This window comes from Berghia stephanieae, chromosome 11, assembly GCF_034508935.2.
Source record: "Berghia stephanieae isolate SIO BIC M18660-M18661 chromosome 11, UCSD_Bste_1.3, whole genome shotgun sequence".
NCBI lineage: Eukaryota > Metazoa > Mollusca > Gastropoda > Nudibranchia > Aeolidiidae > Berghia > Berghia stephanieae.
This window is the reverse complement of record NC_088370.1, coordinates 12731290-12752346: the sequence shown is the minus strand read 5'-3', so window position 1 is coordinate 12752346 and position 21057 is coordinate 12731290. Positions and strand designations below refer to the sequence as shown.

Sequence of the window (21057 nt, the reverse complement as noted above, 5' to 3'; positions counted from 1 at the left end):
ATGATAATTATAATGGTGATAATAATAATGTAAAATCTTCTAATTAATAGATTAGTTATTTAATAGTTTGAATTATAAATTAATAAGTTAAAAAATAAGTCCTTGGTACAACTCTAATAATTCACATTTTATGAATCAACATAAGATACGACATGACGATAATGATTTTTTACACTGTACAATGGATTTGTTTACATAAGATTTATATAATCATGAAATATTCTTGTAGCAAGAGTAATATTATTGCTGCTGCTACTACTACTACAACAACTACTACTACAACTACTACTACCACTACACTACTACTACTACTACTACTACTACTACTACTACTACTACTACTACTACTACTACTACTACTACTACTACTACTATACTACTACTACTACTACTACTACTACTACTACTACTACTACTACTACTACTACTACTACTACTATACTACTACTACCTACTACTACTACTACTACTACTACTATACTACTACTACTACTACTACTACTACTACTACTACTACTACTACTACTACTACTACTACTACTCCTACTACTACTACTACTACTACCACCACTACAACTACCACCTCTTCTACCACTACTTCTACTACTTCTACTACTACTACTACTACTACTACTACTACTACTACTACTACTACTACTACTACTACTACTACTACTACTACTACTTCTTCTACTACAACTACCACCTCTTCTACCACTACTTCTACTACTACTTCTACTACTACTACTACTACTACTACTACTACTACTACTACTACTACTACTACTACTACTACTACTACTACTACTACTACTAGTAATGGATGAAATAGAGGTTGCATATTTCTGTGCTTTACTACGTGGAAAAAAAAAAAGACAAATTGAAAGAGAAAACAATATTGGGTGCATCCTTTAATGACCCAAAGATTGCTCAAGGGTCAATTCCGTAGACTCTATGGTGATCTCCGATCTTATCTTAAAATGACTTTCTTGGAATCACCTCATTTACCCAGGTGCAAATGAGTACCGGTTCGCTGATGAAAGTAATCTTTGACGGACTAGTATCATTCAAGAGGATAATAGAAAGTCAGCATAGCTCGGTGGTACGGTCTTTGCTTCGTTCCCGAAAGGCATCAGTTCGATCACCCGCTGATGCGCTGTGTTGCCTTGAGTAAGTCACCTCGCCTAGCTCAATTTGCGGCGCTGCACTGCGACTAACGCCTGGGTTATACCTCGCCTAGCTCAATTTGCGGCGCTGCATTGCGGCTGACGCCTGGGTTATTCCAGTCTTCCCTTGGAAAAGACCCTCGAGAAAAATTTCCCCTATGGGATGAAAAAGGGTATCTTATTTTTTTAAATTTTAAACTGTTATCTGTCTGTTTAACGCTACAACAACATGGATAAGTTCCGGATTTATAAGCTTAGGAGGCAAGATGGCCCATGGTTAGCGCGTTGTACTCTGCACTCAGAGGTTCTGTGTTCGATTCCGACCGAAGCCAATTTGTACTTTCTAGAGCAAGAAAAATTACTCCAATCACTCACTCCATTCAGGTGTAAAAGGGTACCTGTCAAGCTGGGATAGTAATCTGCGATAGACTAGCGTCCTGTTCAAAGGTTTTCAAACAAATACGTTAATTGTCCGCTTCACGCTATTGAAACCGGGATAACTCCTGTACCATTGGCTACAAGGCTCTAAAGGAGTTAATTTGTCTTACAATGAGTCCAAGTGGCTCAGAAGGACTTACTTAAAAATATTTTCATTGAAAATTCCCGAAATAAATAACGATAAAGATAATTGATCCCACAAGGTACCGAATAGATGTGCGACCGGTTTTAGACACGTTACTGCTGTGTCACAAAGTGTGACACTTCTTAAATTATATTTACGTTTTTAAATTGCCGAAAATGTTTATGTTGCTATGCCTTCTGTACGTGGTTTCATCACATAGAATTATTTTTTGAATTGTTCTTGCTTTTTTATATTCAGAATTGAAATAAATAAATAAATCATAACTGTGAAATTGAATGTAAGCTTCAGTTTACTATACGAAAACAGATAAAATGGACGTTTCGGGTTTCCCCTTCATCAACAACACATGATGAATTAAAAACTACAGGCCCCCAAAGCTGATGGAGAAAATGTCAACAAGCGTCTGATGTTCTACTTGGAACACAACAACTCCCTCTCCGACCTCCAATGTGGCTTTCGAAAGAACAGATCAACTGTTGATCACCTTGTTCGACTAGAGAGCTTCATTCGTGAGGCCTTTGCCAAAGGTGAGCACTTGGTAGCAATCTTCTTTGACCTCGAGAAGGCCTTTGACACAACTTGGAAATTCGGAATCCTCAAAGATCTGCACAATCTTGGTCTACGAGGAAACCTTCCAATGTTTGTCAGAGCATTTTTAAAAAACAGATCCTTTCAGGTCAAAGCAGGATCCACCTTTTCTGATCCATTTGATCAGGAAGAGGGAGTTCCACAGGGTAGCATTCTGTCTCCCATTCTGTTTGAGATTAAAATAAACTCAATAGTGAATGCAGTGAGACAGAATGTTGACTGTTCCTTATATGTTGATGACTTTCTTGTATGCTATCGAAGTAAATCGAGTATGGACACCATTGAGAGACAGTTACAACTCCAACTAAACAAACTGTCGGAGTGGGCAAATCTCAATGGTTTCTCCTTCTCCCCATCAAAAACAGTAGCTGTCCACTTCTGCCGAAAACGCACCTGCATTAGACAGCCTGACCTTTATCTCAACAATTCCAGAATTGAGGTAAAGGACGAAGCCCGATTCCTGGGTTTGATCTTTGATAGGAAACTAAATTTCCTCGCCCATATCAAAGATCTCAGACTGCGATGCATGAAAGCAATGAGAATAATGAGAGTTCTGTCGAGCATGGAATGGGGTTCGGACACAAACACTCTTCTAAAGATATACCGAACCATTATTCGATCAAAACTGGACTACGCATCTTTTGTATACGGCTCTGCAAAACCATCCTACTTAGGCATGCTGGACCCAATTCATCATCAGGGACTGCGCTTGGCACTCGGGGCTTTCCGCACTTCTCCAGTGGCAAGCCTTTATGCTGAGGCAGATGAGCCACCTCTCCATCTCAGGAGGAAAAAACTGTCTCTACAGTATGTTACTAAGGTCACATCGCTGCACGACAACCCAGCACACAAACATGTACACTACACGGATAGGACACTAGAAGAAAAATTTCGCAAGCACCCAAAAATGACACCACCATTAGGTTGCAGAATAAAAAAAGACATCGCAGACATGAACATCAGTCTAGATAGGATACATCCATACGTCCAGGCAAAGACACCACCATGGTCCATATATAGACCAAACATAAATTTGGACCTAACAAAACTGGAAAAATCACAAACAGACCCACATATTTACAAACAGACACTAAAAGCAATATTACAAACATACAAAAACCATACTCACATATTTACGGATGGTTCAAAGAGCGCAGATGCAGTAGGATGTGCCTATCACTCATCGGAAGGCACAGGATCACTTCGCCTGGATAGAAATGTTTCGATCTTTACAGCTGAATCGAGAGCAATCCTAAATGCTCTCCGTTTGGCTGAGAGATCGAATAAAAATAAATTCTTGATCTTGTCTGACTCGCTGTCCGTACTTAAGGGGATCTCAAATTTTTATTGCACCGATCCAAGACTCATAAGTATCTTTGAAGGTGCAAATAAATTATTTATTAAGAAAAAGAAAGTTAGTTTTCTCTGGGTTCCTAGTCATGTGGGTATCCAGGGGAACGAAGAAGCGGATCGACTGGCAAAAGAGGCGGTGAGCCAAGAATTACAAGAGGGCAGTAAAATCCCACACGCGGATTTAAAGATCAATATAAAAAAACATGTCCGAAAGGAATGGGAACGATCCTGGAGTCGAGATGTACATAACAAATTAAAACAAATTCAAAGTGACCTCGGCCCCAGACCCAACTCGGGGCTAAAAAGAAGAGACGAGGTAAAAATAACTCGACTCCGGATCGGACATACTGCCCTCACTCACCGTTTCCTTCTGGAGAGGGATGAAAAACCCCTCTGCAGAACATGTAACTGTGACCTGACAGTTCAACACATTTTAATTGAATGTACAGAATTAGAACAGATAAGGTCACAACATTATGATAACAGAGACTTGAAGTCTCTGTTCCAGTCGGTCGATCCGCTTACAATTTTAAACTATCTGCAGGAATGTGAACTCCTACAGAAATTGTAAATAGATATTTTTACTCAACAAACATGTAACTATTATGATTTTATAAAGATTTTATTACAACAGTACACGTTTTGATCAGCTATGGCCCCTCAGGGCCGATAAAAGATTGATAAAAGACAGAAACGGGCGCTTAAATGACCTAAATAGTGTCGAAAGCGCCGTTAAACACCTAAAAACAAAAACAAAAACAACAAAAACTACAGGCGAATGAGATAATGTGGTAGTGGCGTTGTTAAGATGCATAAACAAAAACATTGATGGGCAGGAAATTGTATGCTACTTTGTGAGGAAGCGCGAATTAAAACAGAGCAATAGAAATTTATAAAAGGTGCGTACTTAATTATTAATTATGTTAAAAGAGGGGAGGCGGGTAGGAACTGTGTAATGCAGTATAGAAGACAGTGAACTAAAATTAAGTGTGGACTATTGTTGGAAAATAAATACAATGGAATTGGAAATAAATACAAATTGTAAGGGATGTAGGTATCAATATATTAGTGGCATTAGCAGCAGCAGAATCAACAGTAGAAATAGTAGAGATAGTAGTAGTAGATAGTAGTATGTAGTAGTAGTAGTAGTAGTAGTAGTAGTAGTAGTAGTAGTAGTAGTAGTAGTAGTAGTAGTAGTAGTAGCAGCAGCAGCAGTAGTAGTAGGGATGCAGAAAATAAAGACAGGCATTTCAATTTTGACACGGCGCCGCCAAGTCTGGGACTTTTTTGTCCTAGTGCGGAAGTCTGCTATATTTTTCTACTATCACAAACGATATGAACACGGGACTGGGACAGTCCTGTCCCGTTGATTTTGTAGCATTTCACAACGGCTTGGGACACAACGGGACTGTTTTGTCCCGTCCCAATAGGTGCGGAAGATTCCTCTAAATTCTATATGTTACAGATTTGGGACAGGACTGTCCCAGGACAGTCCTGTCCTAGTGCGGAAGAGGGTTTAGTAGTACTCGTGAAACACGCAAATAAGTCAGGCTCAGTTAGTGAGTATTTCTCACAATATCTTGACACACGACTGATGATGGAATTGCATCGCAAAACCTGACGACACGATGCATTTTTTCAACCATCTGTGTTAAAATTGTGAGTAATGATCAGGATTTGTGGGCTGTTTACTCCGGGTGATAGGCAAGCACATCAGGTGGCTTCGGGTCTTCGGTTCTTGGTCAGCGGTTGATTTCAGGGCCAAAATATACTTTATTTTAAATTATTATTATTGTTATTATTATTATTATTATTATTATTATTATTATTATTATTATTATTATTATTACTATTATTATTATTATATTATTATTATTATTATTATTATATATTATTATTATTATTATTATTATTATTATTATTATTATTATTATTATTATTATTATTATTATTATTATTATTATTATTATTATTATTAATTATTATATTATTATTAATATTATTATTATTATTATTATTATTATTATTATTATTATATTATCATTATTATATATTATTAATATTATTATCATTATTATTATAATTATTCTTATCATTATCATGCGCATTATTATATCATAAAACTTTGATGAAGAACACCACACAATCTGTGAGATGACGTATTTCCTTGAATTTAATACGCAGGTTAGTGTCGTGTTGATTATCGTGAAGGCTTCGCTTCATTGCCCCATGAAATAATTTCAAGATAAGGTTGAAGATGTTGTAAAAACGTCACAGAGTTTATTTTTCATGTATGTCATCAGGACATTGCCCCCCTACCCCCCCCCCTCTCTCTCTCTCTCTCTCTCTCTCTCTCTCTCTCTCTCTCTCTCACACATTATTATGCAAAGCAGTTTTATGAATAGAACTTTGAACATTATAATATAATATAGAATGGATCTGTTCAGTCAGAGATATTTTTGCTTTTTTTTTCAATTGAATAGCTCGAACTACTTGTTATATCATCAGGCAGCTCCGGGGGTTAATAAATAATATATATATATATATATATATATATATATATATATATATATATATATATATATATATATATTATTTAGAATGTTTACCACAATGTTTGGGGCAGTCTACATCAATGTTTCAGGCTTAATTTGCCATCTTCAGGACTGAGTTGTTTTGTTCTTATCATTATCATGCATCATTATTATATCATAAAACTTTGATGAAGAACACACCACAATCTGTAAGATGACGTATTTCCTTGAATTTAATAAGCAGGTTAGTGTCGTGTTGATTACCGCGAAGGCTTCGCTTCATTGCACCATGAAATAATTTTCAAGATAAGGTTGAAGATGTAAAAACGTCACAGAGTTTAGAACAAAACAACTCAGTCCTGAAGATGGCAAATTAAGCCTGAAACATTGATGTAGACTGCCCCAAACATTGTGGTAAACATTCTAAATAATAATTCGCTCCATTACTACATGTCGAGCACTTTTCGTACCATATTTGTATCAAACACGATTCTATATATATATAATATATATATATATATATATCACATATATATATATCAATATATATATATATATATATATATATATATAATATATATATATATATATATATATATATATATATATGAATGGACAAATTGATAAATAAATAAATAAATACATAAACATATGGATGGAACCAAGTTGACATCACTCAACTCTTTTTATTTAAAAACTTTTTTAGACAGTTAGTCATGACTTCTCACTTAATTACATCAATCAGACTATAGATAGTTCCAAGATGACGTCACTCTGGTCTTCGTTATTGATTTTTGCCATCCGCGTTTATGAGTAATGCTCAATGAACGGTATTAACCCGACTATAAACGTATGGATTAGATAGTATGCGCTTGGCTAAGAAGCTCAAAACATTGCCATACATAAGTATAACGGACCAACACACAAAACTGTGTGTATCCATTAACGTTTATAGTCTGGTTGACACGGTTTAGTGAGAATTACTCATAAATGCGGATGGCCAAAAATAATAACAAAGACCCGAGTGATGTCAACTTCGAACTATCTATAGTCTGATAAAGTGACCAGTGAGAACTAATACATTTGGCTGGCGGTCAAAAACATTTTTTTTTTTTAATAGTGAGGTATATCTTTTTCATTCTAAATAGATAAATAAATAGGTGAATAAATAGATAAATAAGTAAATGAATAAAGGAATAGATACATGGATAAATAATAAATATATAAACGAATAAATGAAAAATATAAATAAGCAAACAAATAAACAAGTGGATAAATAATTGATTAAATAAATAAATAAATAAATAACAACTCGATAAAAGATCCTTTCTGCGGATTCATCATGATTTACATATTGTCCTAGCAGATCATGTCTGAGAAACCAAATTTCATTGTATAAATAGAATGAAGTTGACGTCATTCGGGTCATTGTTATTGTTTGTTTTTTTGCCATCCGCGTTTATGAGTAATTCTCACTAAACGGTATTATCCAGACAATAAACGTTTAAGGTTACACATAACATTGTGTGTTGGTCCGTTATACTTCCGGATGGCATTATTTTGAGTTTCTTGGCCAAGCGCATACTATCTATAGATTGCACATTTGACTTCAGGCGGCCTTTATTTTTCTTTGCTCTGGCAGTAAAACTGGAGTCAGGTACCTACCAACACCGGGGTCGATTGAGGTAATTTGTGAAAAAACAGGAAACCAGATTTTCGAAATTGTCGTTCCGCCCATCTGATCGGCCTCGTTCAATATCGCTTAATTAATACTATACATCCCAACCAACCTTCCATTCGGCAGGAGCTTCCTAATGGTGCTCACACTACTATGTATGTTAAGACGATCGACCCAATCAGCAAATTCCTTACCGCACTCGTGCACTGCACCGTCGCAAACCCGCCCAGAAGCTTCGTCACAACACACCGTTCAATCAACTAGATGCTCTGCGGTTTCGGGTTCTTTCCCCACATCGGGTAGGTACATGTTGAACAGGTGGAAAGTCCCCCACTGATGAAATAAATCGATCCATTCGGCGATTTATACACGCGACAATATTGTAATAATAAGATGGCAAGTTAGCATGTAAGAAAATAATCTCGAATTGAAAGGGTAAACAGAAAGAAAACAAAAACCACATGAGTTAGGATAAATGTGCATGAAAGTGCAATACGGCGGAGCGTCTCTCTCTCTCTCTCTCTCTCTCTCTCTCTCTCTCTCTCTCTCTCTCTCTTCCCTATGATCTCCCACAAAGCACCATTCGTCTTGTGGCCCCTTTAACTGCTGTGAGTGGCCCAAAGGTGTGGTTTGCTATCAACTTTTTGTTGTTGTTGGTCGTCTCTCGCCTGCGGCGTTGCGATCAACTTACAGGCGAAGTCTGAACGAACCACCGAGTCAAACTGCTTTTGTTGCCAACTTAGCAACATTTGTAACTAAATTCATGAAACACAACGGATTAACGATGTTATAAAATAAATAATTAAAGTGTGAATCAGAATGTATAAAAGTCAAAACATGATCACATTTATAATGTTTTTCTCCTCTGGATACACTTCTATGCTCGTCCGAGAAGAATTTCATAAGGGTGTCCGCCATTGTTCCCATAGTTTAGAACCAGTTATAAAGTTAAAATGCGTTATTACCAGGGAAGTGACGTCACGACTGTTGAACCCTATTAATTAGCGGGACAGAGAAAAAAAAGGGACTCCCAAAGACTAGATGGTTGGATAGGGTAAAGGACGATATGAAAGAACTGGGCCTGGAGGAAGACGATGCTATGAACCGAGATGCATGGAGATGAGGTATTCATTATGGCAACCCTGCAAAATGCGGGATAAGCTGAAAGAAGACAAAGGGCGTATGAGCTATAATCATGATTTATCCCAAAACCACTTGTATTATTTTCAGTTGTTTTATAGATAGTATGCGCTTGGCTAAGAAGCTCATAACATTGCCATCCGGAAGTAAAGCGGACCAACACACAAACTCTGTGTAACCATGAACTTTTATAGTCTGGTTAATCCAGTTTAGTGAGAACAACTCACAAACGCGGATGGCAAAAACAATAACAAAGGCCTGAGTGACATCATCTTCGAACTATCTATAAGATACATCCTGGCCAAATACTTGTCTTTTGACGTCTTTTTTTGGGGATCAGTGTCAGGCTATAAGTTAACGATAGCTACGATTGGCCCCTGACAGAGCTGAGAAAGACAACGGTGCTACTTCAACCACTATAGATAGTTCGAAGATGACGTCACTCAGGTCTTTGTTATTGTTTTATGTCATCCGCGTTTATGAGTAATTCTCACTTAACTGTATTGTCCAGACTATTAAAGTTCATGGTTACACAGAGTTGTGTGTGTTGGTCCGTTATACTTCCGGATGGCAATGCTGTGAGCTCTCGAGCCAAGCGCATACTATCTATAGTTGTTGAAGGAACGTCGTTGTCTTTTTGAGCTCTGTCAGGGGCCAATATAGACTAAAGTCTGCAGAGGTGTGTACCAGATCAAAAATTCTCTCTTGCTGTTGCATAATTTATATTTTTCTATTGATGCTATGCGTTTAGGTAAAATAACGCACTAACACTACTTGAACGTTTTTATAGTCTGATTGGTATAATTTAGTGAGAACTAATCATTGAAATGGCTGTCTTAAAACAATAACAAAGAGATGAGTGAATCATTTTCGTTCCTTCTATAGATAGTTTGCGCTTGGCTAAGAGCTAAGAGACTCACAACATTGCCATCCGTAAGTAGAACGGACCAACACATAAAACTATGTAACCTTGAACGTTTATAGTCTGGGTAATACAATTTAGTGAGAATTACTCATAAACGCAGATGGCAAAAAAAAAAAACAAACAAACAAGCAATAACAAAGACTCGAGTGACATCAACTTCGTTCTATCTATACGATAGTTTGGCTACAAGGAAGAGCTGGGTATCGCGTTTTAATTGAAAAAGATTATAACCAATATTCTATAGTATTATCATTTTGAATAACAAAGCATAACTCATCACGCACTCACTACAACTTCTTCTTCTTCTTCTAGGTTCCATGCCTGGTCCAGGCTTCGGATACTGCATGAATTATCTCTCTCCATTCCTCCCTGTCTCTTGCCTTTTCAAACAGCTCTTGGATTGTTAGGCTGGTGAAGCCCTTCAGTTGGTCTATGAGTGTTTTTCTTTGTCTCCCCCGGGCGCGTTTACCAGGTATTTTTCCACAACTTGCCAGGTATTCATTCTTATCTTTCCTTACTATGTGTCCGAAAAAGGATAGTTGTCGATCCACTATTAAGGGCATTAGTTTCCTTTGTTGGTATGTTTGTTTTAGCACTTCTTCGTTCGTTTTGTGTGCAGTATACGATATTCTCTGCATCCTTCTCAAGCACCACATTTCAAAAGCTTCAATGTTCTTTTGTGTTTCTGCATTTGTAGTCCAGCTTTCGCATCCGTATAACAAGATTGGCCACACGTAGCACTTCAAGACTCGGAATCTAATCCCGAACGACATCTGTTTGTTTTTCAAAATGTTTCCCAGGTCCATGAAGGCCTGTTTGGCTTGAGTTATTCTTGCTCGTATGTCTCGGTTACATCTTCCATCTGTTGTCACTATTGAACCTAGGTATTTAAAACTTTCTACGTTGGTAAGTTGTTCGCCGTGAATCGTTATATTGCAGGTGTTGTTGTTTTCGGGGTTTTTCTGTATTACCATGCATTCCGTTTTGGTGATATTCACTTCCATTCCCTTGGCTTCACTATCTACTACCACTTTGTCAACAATCTTTTGAAGTTGGATTTCTGATGTTGCAATGAGTACCGTATCGTCTGCGTATCTTATATTATTTATGTTGTGACCTCCCACTTTTATTCCCTCCATATTATTTATGCCCCTCATGATTGTTTTCTTGGTATAGATTAAACAGATCTGGTGAGGCAACACACCCTTGACGGACTCCTTTCTTAATAGGAATGGAATTTCCTGTAGAGTTTCCGATTTTGATAGATGCCTGCTGGGTGTAGTATAATGTTTGCATGAGTCTGAGGTCTTTCTCATCAGCGCCAATGGAGTGCAGTTGTTTTAGTATTTCTTCGTGGCGTACTCTATCAAAAGCTTTTTTGTAGTCGACAAAACAGAGGTATAGTGGGGTCTGAACCTGTATAGCTCTTTCACTTAAAACACGGAGGAGGTATATTGCGTTCCTTGTCCCTCTGTCAGGTTGGAATCCATATTGTTCTTCTGCGATTTCGGGGTTAATCTTATTCCTTAGCCTGTTGATAATTATACGCAACAGTATTTTGTTGATGTGGCTTATTAAACTTATAGTTCTAAAATTTTCGCATCTGACTGCACCTGCTTTCTTTGGTATTGCTATGAAAATAGAGTTACAGAGATCTTCTGGAATTTTCCCAGTATTGTATATATTGTTGAATAATATGTGAAGTTCATCAATTGCTAGATCTCCTAGGCTTTTTAATACCTCTACAGATATTTCATCAGGGCCTGTTGCTTTACCATCCCTCATTCGTTCCATGGCATGTTCAATTTCACTTTTGGTGATGTTTGGTCCGCTTAATGGTTCTTTGAATTTCAGTGGTGGTTCATTTCTATTTGGATCATTGTACAGTTCGCCTATGTATTCTACCCATCGGCTTTCTATATGTTGTTCTTCAAATAGCAGTTCCCCTTGTTTGTTTTGGATACAACTTCCTGCTGCTTTGCTTTTCCTTTTCCCTGATAGTTCTTTTATTCTTTGGTGAGCTTGTTGGGGGTTGGGTTTGTATTCTCTTTCGATTTCGCAGCATTTCCAGTCTAGATAGTTCTCGTGTGCTTCGATGCATTTGGATTTAATGTGGTTGTTCAATGTTTGGTATTCTGCAGACCCTCTGTTGCATTTTCGTCTTTCTTCAAATAGGTTTAGAATTTCATTTGTCATCCATTCCTTTTTGCTGTTTATTTGAGCTATTGGTAAATGCTTTTCTGCAGTTGCTTTGACACACTTTTGGAATATATCAAATTGTTTTTCACATTTTTCATTATCAGGTTCACTTTGGCTTTGTATCATGAGTGCATTTTCAAATTCTTCTCTCATTTTTGTTTGTATGCCATTGTCTTTGCATAACCTGTAATCCCTCTTTATTCTACCAGCTGTTCTCTGAATAGCTTTAAACTTTATCCTTATTGTACAAACAACTGGGACATGGTCACTGTCTACATCGGCGCCTGGGTAGGTTTTGCAATTTAATATGCCATTTCTGAATCTTGATGATACTGCTATAAAGTCTATCTGGTTCCTTGCTCTGTCCCCTGGTGATTGCCATGTCCAGGTTCTTCTTGGTAGTTGTTGAAACCAGGTGTTTGAAATCATTAATTTATTTGTTCTACACCAATCTGCCCAGATGTTTCCTCGTTCATTTCTGTCTCCGAGTCCATGTGGTCCGATTATGTCACCATCTCTGCCTCTGCCAATCTTAGCATTTAGGTCCCCCATTACCATAAGGACTTCTTGTGATTTACACATTCGTTTTGCTTTGTCTAGTGAATGGTAAAACTCTGTCATATCTGCATCTGTCGCCTCTTCTGTTGGTGCATAAACTTGAATAATATTGGTGTCAACTACAGGTCCTCTTAGCTTAACCAGCAAAACTCTGTCTGAGATTGCTACGTGCCCTTTGTAAAATTTGGTTGATTTTTGGTCTAAGATCATCCCTACTCCTTTTTGGAAAGAGGTTCCACCACTCCATATGATCTTATATGTCATGTTGTTTTCTTGTTTTGACACTACAACACCTACTACTTAACTACCGTACTACTAGCACTCCAACTACCTAATTCCGATAACTCTCGCTTGCACCAGACAGACACAGAACGCACGCGATAACTTTGGTGATTTACTTTCTCTTTAGTAGCCTAGCTCAGCTTGGTTCGTTCGTTCGTACTTCTCTGCTCGTCACTTTTCGTTTTCGACTTTTTCTTTTTTCTCCTCAATCATTTTTTTCTCTCTCTCCTCCCTTTCGTGGTAAAAGAGACGTGATTTCTCCTCTTCGTCTGATCTCAATAGATTTGAGATGCTGTCTGTTGTTTTTAGTGGTGCTTTCCGGGTTCCTGATTGGATTTATTGAAAGGTGGCGGTGAAAACTAGGACCAGAACTGGAATAACAACAAACGGAACGAAATACACGAGGCAGGTGGGAAGTTGATTGTGGTGTGGAGTGAGTGAGTGAGTGAGTGGATTAGTGTGTGTGTGTGTGTGTGAGTGGATGATTGTGTGTGTGACTTTGTGTGTGTGTGTGTGTGTGTGTGTGTGTGTGCGGGGGAAAGGGAGAGTTGAGAAAAAATTGTGTTATTGAAAGTTGAGTAGTTGTTCCGGGAGTTCTGCATTGTTTTGGAGTGGTAATAATAGAAGAAGGAGACGTTTTGTAGTGATAATAATGTTACCTAATACTACTACTACTACTACTACTACTACTACTACTACTACTACTACTACTACTACTACTACTACTACTACTACTACTACTACTACTACTACTACTACTACTACTACTACTACTACTACTACTACTACTACTACTACTACTACTACTACTACTACTACTACTACTACTACTTCTACTACTACTACTACTACTACTACTACTACTACTACTACTACTACTACTACTACTACTATTACTACTATTACTACTACATCAACAACAACAACAACAACAACAACAACTACTACTACTACTACTACTACTACTACTACTACTACTACTACTACTACTACTACTACTACTACTACTCCATTTCTGCTACTACTGCTTCTACAACAACACTAACAACACCTACCACTACTACTATTATTATTATTACTACTACTACTACTACTACTACTACTACTACTACTACTACTACTACTACTACTACATACAACAAACAACTACTACTACTACTACTACTACTACTACTACTACTACTACTACATACTACTACTACTACTACTACTACTTCTACTCTACTACTACTACTACTACTGATACTACTACTACCGTTACTACTACTACTACTACTACTACTACTACTACTACTACTACTACTACTACTACTACTACTACTACTACTACTAATAATAATAATAATAATAATAATAATAATAATAATAATATAATATAATAATAATAATAATAATAATAATAATAATAATAATAATAATAATAATAATAATAATAATAATAATAATAATAATAATAATAATAATAATAATAATCTCAATGGCCATGAAATTATTCTCGGATGCTGCAGGTTGTAACAACAAAATTATCATAAATTAAATTGTTCATCGTGTCTGTTCCGTTGGATTGGATTTCAACATTTATTATTGATCAACATCACGTGATTGTGGATGATAATATTAATAATAATAATAATAGGTAATGACTGTGCTTGTTCTATATAACTGTGTAATGAAATTGATGAGTCTTGACATTGTGCAGTCCTTGTTCTTTTGGATTAAAATGACACAGGAGTGTGTAGGAATAGGTAGGGCTGTTTTTACTTTGTTTGTTTTGTTTTGTTTTGTTTTGTTTTTTTTTTCTAAATGAGTTGTGAGAGGAGGATTTATTCTAAAGTGCACTTTGGAGTGAAATCAACGTGCACTGATTTGCAGGTCTGATAACTCGAATTGTGAGAGTAGGATTTATTCTAACGTGCGCGTTGGAGTGAAATAAACGTTTACTTATATATGCAGAGCTGATAACAGAGCTGTGAGAGGAGGATTTATTCTAAAGTGCACTTTGGAGTGAAATCAACGTGTACGCATTTGCAGGTCCAATAAACCGAATTGGGAGAGTAGGATTCTGGTGCACTTTGGAGTGAAATAAACGTTTACTTATTTGCATATCTGATAACCCGAGTTGTGAGAGGAGTGTATTTTCTAGAGTACACTTTGGAGTGAAATAAACGTTTACTTATTTGCAGGTCTGGTAACCCGAGTTGTAAGAGGAATATTTCTTCTAAAGTGCACTCACTTTGGAGTGAAGTAAACGTTTACTTATTTGCAGGTCTGATAACCCTACTTGTGAGAGGAGGATTTCTAAAAAATGCACTTTTGGAGTGAAATCAACGTTTACTTATTTGCAGGTCTGATAACCCGAATTGTGAGAGGAGGATTTATTCTACCGTGCACTTTTGGAGTGAAATCAAAGTGTACTTGGTACTTTTTTGCAGGTCTGATAACCCGAATTGTTACTACGGGCTCATTGTTGTAATGGAAATACCCTCAAACCAACGCAAAATATTGTCCATTAATTGGATTCAGTAGTCTGATGTCACGCCACCTGGCAACGGCGGCCATCTTGGTTCTAAACAAAGAAAATCATTACTTTTTATTCTTCAAGCTGTCTAGAACTTTTCATATGTCTTGTGATCAGAATGTGTAAAAGTCAAAACATGATCAAATTTATGTTTTTTCCCCTCTGGATACGCTTTTATGCTCGCCGGAGAAATATTTCATACGGGCGTCCGCCATTGTTCCGATAGTTTAGAGCCAGTGTTACTAAGTTACCATGCGTCATTAGGAAGGAAGTGACGTTACGACTGTTGAATCCTATTACAATCCTATTACAACAACGTTAAACCAGGCCCCATGATTGAGGCATGTTATCAGACCTGCTAAAATGTGAACATCGGGTAACATTAAAATAACAGATAGTTGAATTAAAAAAAACAAAATCTCTGATATTATTTTGATAACAACGTGTGATTAAAAAAAAAGAAAATAACTGAACAAGTGTGTATGAGAGATGTCAGACAAAGCAAGAAAGAAAAATACAATTAAAAAAAAAAAACAATCCCAAAAAATCAGTCGACCTCGACTAGATACTGGGGATCGAACCTCACACCTTCTGGTTACCGGTCAGACGTGTTACCATTACACTACAAAGAGTAGGCTCTCGATAGTTGGGAGGACAATTTTAACACCTATATTCTTCACACGGGTTCACACAGTGTTTTTTATTTTTCTCTCTTGCATTTTTCGTTCTTGCTTTGTCTGACACCTTTCATACACACTTACTTGTTCAGTTCTTTATAATTTTGCTAACAAAACAAAACAAATAAAAAATAAATAAATAGATGATAACAATTGATATTGACGTTGGAATTTTAATTGGCGTTTGGTATTTGAACTCTGATTCAGGGCTTTAAAACAAAAAATAAAGAACGACAACAATACTGCCGTTTTATTAAAGAACACAGTATATGCTATTTAGTTAACATTGCATATACTGTGTTTTTAAAAATATAGGCAGAACAATAACACAGTTTTAATTGTGAAAAGACTTTCATTAATTTTACTTATTGCAGATTAATTGTACCTACATGTTTGTTTTGTGTTGTGAATAAGTAGCTAATGTATTATGTCCTCCACTTGTCCTCGTCGTGGTCGTCATCCTTCTCCTCTTCCTCCTGCTTTGCTCTTCTTCTTCTTCTTCTTCTTCTTCTTCTTCTTCTTCTTCTTCTTCTTCTTCTTCTTCTTCTTCTTTTTCTTCTACTTCTTCATCATCATTATCATTTTCATAATCATTGTCATCATCATCATCATCATCATCACCATCATCATCATCATCATCATCATCATCATCATCATCATCATCATCATCATCATCATCATTATTCTCGTTATCACTGTGGTCCAAAACGCCGTAAGCATCATCATCATCATCATCATCATCATCATCATCATCATCATCATCATCATAAATCATATTCGCCACCACCACCACCATCTCCACCGCCACAACCACCTCCACCATCACCTCCACCACCACAACCACCACCATTATTTGAATGAATTTTAATCCCCGTCATTACGAAATGACACTGTCACTGCCACAACCACTACCCGAAGGCTTTGAAATCCATTAAACATTCCTGTGTAATTACTTCCTTCCATTCAATGTTCTCACAAGTAAGCACTAATAATTTTGACATTAATAAGATGGTGGTGATGATGATGATGATGATGATGATGATGATGATGATGATGATGGTTACAGTAATATAATAATAATAATAATAATAATAATAATAATAATAATAATAATAATAATATAATAATAATAATAATAATAATAATAATAATAATAATAATAATGATAACAATAATAATAATAATAATAATAATAATAATAATAATAATAATAATAATAATAATAATAATAAAAGAAGAAGAAGAAGAAGAAGAAGAAGAAGAAGAAGAAGAGAAGAAGAAGAAGAAGAAGAAGAAGAGAAGAAGAAGAAGAAGAAGAAGAAGAAGAAGAAGAAGAAGAAGAAGAAGAAGAAGAAGAAGAAGAAGAAGAAGAAGAAGAAGAAGAAGAAGAAGAAGAAGAAGAAGAAGAAGAAGAAGAAGAAGAAGAAGAAGAAGAAGAAGAAGAAGAAGAAGAAGAAGAAGAAGAAGAAGAAGAAGAAGAAGAAGAAAGAAGAAGAAGAAGAAGAAGAAGAAGAAAGAAGAAGAAGAAAGAAGAAGAAGAAGAAGAAGAAGAAGAAAGAAGAAGAAGAAGAGAAGAAAGAAGAAGAAGAAGAAAAGAAGAAGAAGAAGAAGAAGAAGAAGAAGAAGAAGAAGAAGAAGAAGAAGAAGAAGAAGAAGAGAAGAAGAAGAAGAAGAAGAAGAAGAAGAAGAAGAAGAAGAAGAAGAAGAAGAAGAAGAAGAAGAAGAAGAAGAAGAAGAAGAAGAAGAAGAAGAAGAAGAAGAAGAAGAAGAAGAAGAAGAAGAAGAAGAAGAAGAAGAAGAAGAAGAAGAAGAAGAAGAAGAAGAAGAAGAAGAAGAAGAAGAAGAAGAAGAAGAAGAAGAAGAAGAAGAAGAAGAAGAAGAAGAAGAAGAAGAAGAAGAAGAAGAAGAAGAAGAAGAAGAAGAAGAAGAAGAAGAAGAAGAGAAGAAGAAGAAGAAGAAGAAGAAGAAGAGAAGAAGAAGAAGAAGAAGAAGAAGAAGAAGAAGAAGAAGAAGAAGAAGAAGAAGAAGAAGAAGAAGAAGAAAGAAAGAAAGAAAATAAAACCCCGAAAAGATCTCTTTTGCTTCATCTCAGACACAAAAATGATAATAATATCAAGACAAGATACATAAGAGCTCCATTGCGTATGCAATGTCAAATATGTGACCCTTCGTCTCGAAACAGTATTATGTCGGGATTAATGGGACCCCGAAAACTGACTTTAGAATTAAATTGATAGTAAATACCAATTTTTGAGCTTTTGCATTGTGAGAAATTGTCTTCTTTCTCTTACATAACAAATCGAAACAAACCCCAAGTTTCATGTTTTTGTCAATAAATTCCATTTTTTTTGCACCCGAGTCATCCAGACATAATACCGCTTAGAGACTGTGGGTCACATATTGAGTATTAATGGTTTTCGCAACCTTCAAAGTTTATAGCTTGTAAGAGAGAATATAATGAGACGTGATCATCAAACTGAAGTTAAACCCGTAGCAAATTTAATTTTTATTGCACAGAAAACATATCTCTAAGCGAGAGGCCGTTTACTGCTTTCGAACGGTGTGGTGATATATATAGATAGATACGCATTGTCTGTTTTTAAAACCCTTGTGCCACTCCCGAAGTTTTCCGTCACTGTATTTCAATAGATAGTAAGTGTGCGCTTGGCTACATAGAACGTAGCCATCGTTAAGTTATAGATAGAATGCGCTTGGCCAAGGAGTTCACAACATTGCCATCCGGAAGTATAACGGACCAACACACAAACTCTGTGTAACCATGAACTTTTATAGTCTGGTTAATACAGTTTAGTGAGAACAACTCACAAACGCGGATGGCAAAAACAATAACAAAGGCCTGAGTGACGTCATCTGCATACTATCTATAGCCTGACACTGAAACCCAAAAAGACTGGCATTTTGACGTCATTATTTGGTTTTTGCACCATCTAGTGAGTTGTCGTTAGTAGTGCTCATGGAAACAAGTGGTCCCATTGGTTGAACTATTGAATACAACTCACGATTTGTTTTCTTTTGGGCATTTTTACGTCATTTTTTGGTCAGTGTCAGGCCATAACTTTACGAAGGCCACGGTCAGAGATAGTATGCGCTTGACTAAGAAGCTCATAACATTGCCATCCGGAAGTATAACGAACCAACACACAAAACTGTGTGTAACCATGAACGTTAATAGTCTGGTTAATAGATAGAATGCGCTTGGCCAAGGAGTTCACAAAATTGCCATCCGGAAGTATAACGGACCAACACACAAACTCTGTGTAACCATGAACTTTTATAGTCTGGTTAATACAGTTCAGTGAGTACAACTCACAAACGCGGATGGCAAAAACAATAACAAAGGCCTGAGTGACGTCATCTGCATACTATCTATACAATTTAGTGAGAACTACTCATAAACGCGGATGGCAAAAAACAAAAACAAAGACTTGAGTGACGTCAACTTCGAACTTTCTATAACGGACCAACATACAAAACTATGTGTAACCATCAACGTTTATTGTCTGGTTAATACAGTTTAGTGAGAATTAGGGCTAACCTATAGATAGAATGCGCTTGGCCAAGGAGTTCACAACATTGCCATCCGGAAGTATAACGGACCAACACACAAACTCTGTGTAACCATGAACTTTTATAGTCTGGTTAATACAGTTTAGTGAGAACAACTCACAAACGCGGATGGCAAAAACAATAACAAAGGCCTGAGTGACGTCATCTGCATACTATCTATACGACTGACTCCGACGACCCCGCACTGCCGTCCTCGGTCGTCTTCCGGATAAAGACGTCGGGCACGGATAAAATATTAAGATTAAAGAGAAGAGCCGCTAGACCTACCTACCCATACCAAGCTCGAATAAAAACGGCAGAGGACGCCGGATGCTTGGTATGGGTAGGTCTAGCGGCTCTTCTCTTTATTCTTAGTATTTTGTCCGTGCCCAACGTCTTTATCCGGAAGACGGTAGAGGACGGTAGTGAGTCAACCTCCGGTATGGGTTAGCCTAATACCGTTTAGTGAGAATTACTTATAAACGCGGATGGCAAATAACAAGAACGAAGACCCGAGTGACGTCAACTCTTCGATCTATCTTTTCTCTGTACATCTGGCGCTTCTCCCTTCCCTATAGATAGTTCGAAGATGACGTCACTCAGGTCTTTGTTATTGTTTTTTGCCATCCGCGTTTATGAGTAATGCTCACTGAACTGTTTCAACCTGACTATAAACGTTCATGGATACATACAGTTTTGTGTGTTGGTCCGTTATACCTCCGGATGGCAATGTTATGAGCTTCTTAGCCAAGCGCATACTATCTATAACGGACCAACACACAAAACTATGTGTAACCTTGAACGTTTATAGTCTGGGTAATACAGTTTAGTGAGAATTACTCATAAACGCAGATGGCAAAAAAAGAAACAAGAACAAAGACCCTAGTGACGTCAACTTCGATCTATCTTTTCTCTGTTTTCATCCGGCGCTTCTCCCTTCCCTATAGATAGAATGCGCTCGGCCAAGGAGTTCACAACATTGCCATCCGGAAGTATAAAGGACCAACACACAAACACTGTGTAACCATGAACGTTTATAGTCAGGTTAATAGAGTTTAGTGAAAACAACTCACAAACGCGGATGGCAAAAACAATAACAAAGGCCCGAGTGACGTCATCTGCATACTATCTATACTATTATTTCTCATCACTATTGATACAAGTGCCCGCTCAACACTTTGATCTGAGTCGTGTTTGAAACCTTTTATTTTGACAAGTTAAAGGGTCCTTCTTGTCTATAGATAGAATGAAGATGACGTCACTGGGGTCTTTGTTATTGTTTTTGCCAT

At 36.8% G+C, this 21057-nt stretch overlaps 1 protein-coding gene across 2 annotated transcripts in view; it reads left to right on the top strand.

Annotated features, from left to right (window-relative positions):
• Nucleotides 1–21057, top strand: part of LOC144957386 (uncharacterized) — a 295052-nt gene that overhangs the window by 42187 nt on the left and 231808 nt on the right. The window lies entirely within an intron of this gene.